We start from the raw sequence: 5,380 nt of genomic DNA, 5'->3' as shown, positions 1-5,380 counted from the left end.
GGCTGGAACACAACCACAGCACAGATGCTCAGGCTGAAGGGACAGAAAGGAGCTTCAGACCCCCATGTAACACCACATGGCTCCTGCTCATACCCCCCGGGGATGGGGAGCTCACTCTGCCTTCCCAGGCCACCACCCCTTCTCAGGGACAGGGAGACTGTCCCCACAGCTTCCCCTGCTCCCTGCTTCAACACCCCTGCTCCTATGGGTCCTAGGAGAGCCCAGCAGAGCTTCCAGGTAGAGATCACCATGCCCTTGACCTCTCTCCAGACATCCTCTCCAGCCCCACCAATCTCCAGGTGGATTCCTGAGAATTAGCTCTGCTTTCTCAACGTCCTTCTCAGGTTTTGTGTTTAGAATTCTCCTCGACAGAGCAGGACTGTCACCTCCTTTCCTCTAGACACTATGCTCCTAGTAACACAGCCTCAGGCCGCTCCGGTTTTTAAATTTCTCACCCCCCTGGTGCTCTCTGCCACTAACACACTGATCATCTTTCTCCCCCACCCAAAGCTGAGTGTAAACCAGCCATGTGGCTATCTGTCCACCTGGAGGGATCAGCTGAGCCCCAGCCTCCTCTGTCCAGACCTGCTTTACTGATGCTCGGTAAGGGCTGGACCCCATGCGGGCCTTGGAGGGAGGTACTGGGAAGAGGAACTGATATGTCTTCCAAGGAGACTGAGGGGAACTTCGAGCTTTCTGTTGGGGGCAGGGCTGTCCAGGCAGAGGCGACAGCCTGAGCAAAGACCAGGGCTCAAGAAAGTTCGGCGAGTGGCAAGGAGCTGGTGTGGCTGGACCCGTGGGTGGTAAGAGGCTTGGGAAGAGGTTGGGTCTATAGCAGGAGCTGTGGCTGAACCTGGGGACAGCGGGGGCGTGAGAGGGATCCAGGTCCTACAGGAGACGGCACAAGGGGGATGGAGGAGACCAGAGGCCAGGACGAGGCTGCCGTGGGGGCCAGCGGGGAGCTGGGCTGGCCATAGAGAAAGAGGTAGGCAGGGGAAAGAGCTGTGGGGACAGGAGGTGACTGTGCAGTGAGCGGGGGCCATTCTCAGCTTGAGCCACCCTCAGAGAACTCCCTTAGAGTCACAGGGAGCCGGGGCAGGGGGGCGGGGCGGTGATTTCTGTAAGAAGAGCCCAGCTGGGTGGAGCTGGGGCCACTGGGGATCCTGACCCAAACAGGAGAGCCCCCTGGAGGCAGTGTCTGGATTTGGTTGTCTGCAGACTGCAGTGAGGCTTGGAAATGGGAGAGCCTCCTCCCCCTGCCCGCGCGCCCCACCCCACTAAACGTGAGCAATCTTGGGAGAGGAAAGTCATCCAGGGGGTGCCCCGGAGTGTAGGTACCTAGAGGCAGGAAGCTCTGAGGAGGCCTTAAGCATCCTATTGGGAGAGGATCGTCAGCACGCAGGTCCCAGGCCATAGCCAGTCACAGCCGGATAAGGATGGGCCGCCTTTACCACCTCCCTCAGCCCAAAATGACCTGTGGGGCTAAAGGCTGGGCTGGGCCAACACTGGAAGAGAGGGATGGAGGGCATGTCCCTTACTGCTCCCTGGGCCTCTGTTTTCCCTTCTAAAAAATGGGTTGAATGGTCCCCTACGTCTCTCATCCATGACCGCTGGCTGCTCCATTTTCTCTGCCCTGCCCGGTGAGTACGAGACAGTCCTGGGCTGCTGGATCAGGAGGGGGTCAGAGAACTCTGGCCAGGGACTGCAGCAGCTCTAATTAGCTCCCTGAGTCACCCCATACACCTGCGTTCCCACCTGCTGGACTCTCTTGCAGGCCTGGCCCTCACTCTATCTGGGATTGGGCCTCCTCACCTGGGAAGTGCCTACCAAGACCTGGTACTGACTGGAATGGTCTTTCCTGGGAGACTGACCAGGCCCGGGGGCCACAGGGCCCACCCCCCGTCCAGGGCTTTCTGACTCAGCTCCTATGAGCCGCCTGGGCCCTGTCCCTCTCAAGCTCTGGGGCCATCTCATCCCATCCTGAGCTCCCATCACACGGCTGCCCTGGAGAGCCACGTCCCTGGGGCCTGTGGGGGTGACAGGAGTCTCACCTCTGCCCTGGGCAGCTATGACTGTCCTCCCACCCCAATATCCCCAAACCTCAGGGAGGAGAAATTTTCCCACATCCATCATATCCTGTGCTCTCACACACTCCATGTGGCCAAGAGCTCACATTCAGCTTTGTTTCCCCTGCTAGAGACCCAAGCTCCCTCCCAGCCCTCCCCTGAGGCCAGTTGGCAGAGGGACACCTGAAGTCCTCGCCCTGGGCATCCTGGGGCCTTGGAGGGCACTGGCTAACTGTTCGGCAAGACTCACCTGGTGAGGTCCAGGTGGCAGTGGCTGTCCTTGTTCTCAGATCACCGCATGTCTGGGGCCCAAGGCCCCCCAGTAGGATTATAGCTGAGGTGGTGAGAGGCTCTCATCAGAGGCAGAGGGATGGCTGGAATGAGGCGTCGGAGGCAGAACTTGCTGGGTCACCTGCCCTTGACGCCAGGCAGGCCGCGCCCACCAGCCACAGCTGCAACGCCCGCCCACCGCCCACCTGCCCTGCCTGAGTCAGCCCCACACCCACAGGGCAGCCTCACCCCGGCCCAGGAGAAGGCAGGGCAGGCAGCAGGTGCTGAGGCTGAAGTTTTGGTCCCAACTCTTCCCTCTCCTGTATTTCATGCTTCCCATCATGGGCCTCATAATAACTACTTCCCAAGGATGCTGTGAGAAGTCAGAGATCCTGCTGGTAGGAGGGCCAAGTGAACTGTCGAGTTCTCAGCCCCGACCCCTGGGAGGCAAGGCCACAGCCAAGGGCTGGCCTGGTTGACCTCACAATGGCCACCCCCAAGATTTGTTTTCCGTCCTTCAAAGTCTGGGATCAAGTCCGCTCAGAGACAGAGGAAGTCCCCATTCAATGCTTCCCACCAGAAATTATGCACCGCTGACCTGGGTGGCAGACGGCCTCACCTCTAGACTGTATGACCTTGGGCAAGTCATTTCTCCTGAGACTCAGGTTCCTCATTGTGAAATGTGCAAAATAAACCCACCTTGCGGAGCTACCACAGGGCTTAAATGAGAGAACATGTAGAAAAGGCGAGAACAAGGCCCAGAGCACAGAAAGGACTCCATAAACAGTGACAGCTGTTAACTATTATTGTTTTTATCCTGCATTCATTCTCCCAGCAACTTCCAGGCCACCTGCTTCCAAGGCCAGAGCATCAGGGAAGACTCTGAGCCCTCCCTCCCGGCCCAGGCCACAGCTGGGAGTGGGGGTAAAGCAAGGCTGGGGTGGCCCTGCTGCTCTCCAAGTGTCACTCAGGAATTACACACCTGTTCCCCCAGGCAAGGCAGGAGTGGGATGGAGCAGGAAGTCTCTGCTGACAGGGACAGCACCGGTGACTGATGTGGCAGGGACGTCCTCGGCTGCCAAGGGGGCAAGGTCCCTTGATCCCTTGTCACAAACTGCCAGGCCTGGGCAGAGGCAGAAGGCGGGTCAGGCTTCTGGCCGTGGGACAGCAGGACCTGTGGCCAGTAAGGGGCAGAAAACCAGGCTCCGGGGCCAACAGGCTTCAGGTGAAGTAGGGAGCTGCTTTTGCAGTTTAAGTCAAAGGAGCCCCAAAGTTCCTAAGTGCACATCCCAACCTCATCACTGCCTGAAATTCCATTAAAGCCGGATGTTGGACCAAACACAGTCCGCCCTCTATTGCTCCATTAATTGCCCCTCCTGACTCAGCACCTCACCCTTCCCTGCTTGCTTTGGGCTGACTGCCTCTGAGCCCTAAGGGTGAGGCTGTTGCCCAATCTCAGCATCTGCATTTTGCCTTATGTTAGCACATTTTCTCAATAGCCAGTCTGGCTTAAAAGGCCTCTGTCTCCTACCCAAAGGTATACAGTGTGCCCAGCAAGGAGAAAAGGGAGCCCCCTCTGCTGTGTGTGGAACAGGGGCTGGTCTGCATTCAATCCTATTTAATCCAATACATCATGAGAGCCTACAGGGAAGCCAGGGGCCAGCGTGGGGTTCCGAACTGGGGAAAGTGGTCTCTACCCTCAAGGAGCTGTGAGCCACGCGGGAGCCAGGCTCGGGCAGGAACTGTAACCCCACCGGACAGGTTACAAGGACAACGAGGACTCAAGCCACCCAGGAGGAGGAAGTGCTTCTAATGGGAGGTGGGGGAGGGATTCAGAGAAGAGCATTTGGGTTGGACGTGGGAGGAGGGAGGACAGTCTACACAGGGAGAGCCACGGAGCAGGCGCTCAGAGGCAAGAGAGGCAAGAGACACAGGCACGTTCAAGCTGTGGTGACGAGCTTGGGCAACATCTAAACTCAAGTCCGGCTGCAGCCAACTGAGTGGTCCCAGGCCACTGAGTCAGCCCTGACCCCTTAGGGGGACACACCAGGCAAGTGTTGAGAAGACCCCCCCCAACACACACACCTCCCAAGCCCTGCAGACATCAGGCCCAGGCTGCAGGCCCACAGGTACCCCCTCCTCCAGGAGGGAGAAGGGAGAAGGGAGAGGAGGGGTCTCGGGGGAGGGGGTGCAGCCAAGGAGGGGCCAACCTCTTGACCTGCTCTAGAAAATGCCCCACTTGGTGCAGTGAGGAAGGAGGGGGCGACCAGGAGCCAGGCAGAGTTCCATCAGCAGCCTCAGGCCTGAGCAGACCCACCCAATGGTCAGCAGCAGGTCCGTCTGCATCCCAGTGGCCACAGCTGTCCCTGGTATAGCAGAGCTGAGCAGCCCGCCCATCAGGGATTCTGGGTGGTGACTCATGCTGCCTCCGAGTGATGGAGAGTGGAGCACATGGGAACGGAGAGAGATCAAGAGACAGCGACAGATAAAAAAGACCAAGCTAGTTGCAGGTGTGTCCTCCTTTAAACAACCCGGGTTTACACAAAGGTTGTAATCATTTATTTTACAAAAGAACACCCACAAGATTCCTTCCAGCGCTGAGTTTGGAGGTTTGATCCAATTTGCAGAAATTTGAAAATATCTAATGTCTGCACGTTTTCTGAGGAAGGCCTATGGGTAAAGCAAGGAGTCCCAAACCCAAACAGGAAGCAGAAGCCCGCATGTCTCCCTTCCAACCCTGGGCTAGGCTGGCATGCCCCAGCCCGTTCTCCGCCATGCAGTCTGGCACCACAGTCAAGTTCGGGCTTTGGAGTCAGATTTGCCTGGGGTCAGACCCAGGCATTGCTGTTTACTCGCTGTGTAAACTTACTAACTGTTCCAGTCTCCGTTTTCTCATCTATAAAATGGAGCTAATAATAGCTCTTCATGGGCTATTAGGAGGCTTAAAGGATAATGAACGTGGAGCACTTTGCATAAACACTCCCTTCGTTCTAGCCGTCAGTGTTCTTCTGCTATGCTTATTTGCCGTGGTCTGGCCATGGCTC

Source organism: Hyperoodon ampullatus, assembly GCF_949752795.1.
Source record: "Hyperoodon ampullatus genome assembly, chromosome: 19".
NCBI classification, from domain to species: domain Eukaryota; kingdom Metazoa; phylum Chordata; class Mammalia; order Artiodactyla; family Ziphiidae; genus Hyperoodon; species Hyperoodon ampullatus.
Note: the sequence above shows the minus strand (reverse complement) of the source record.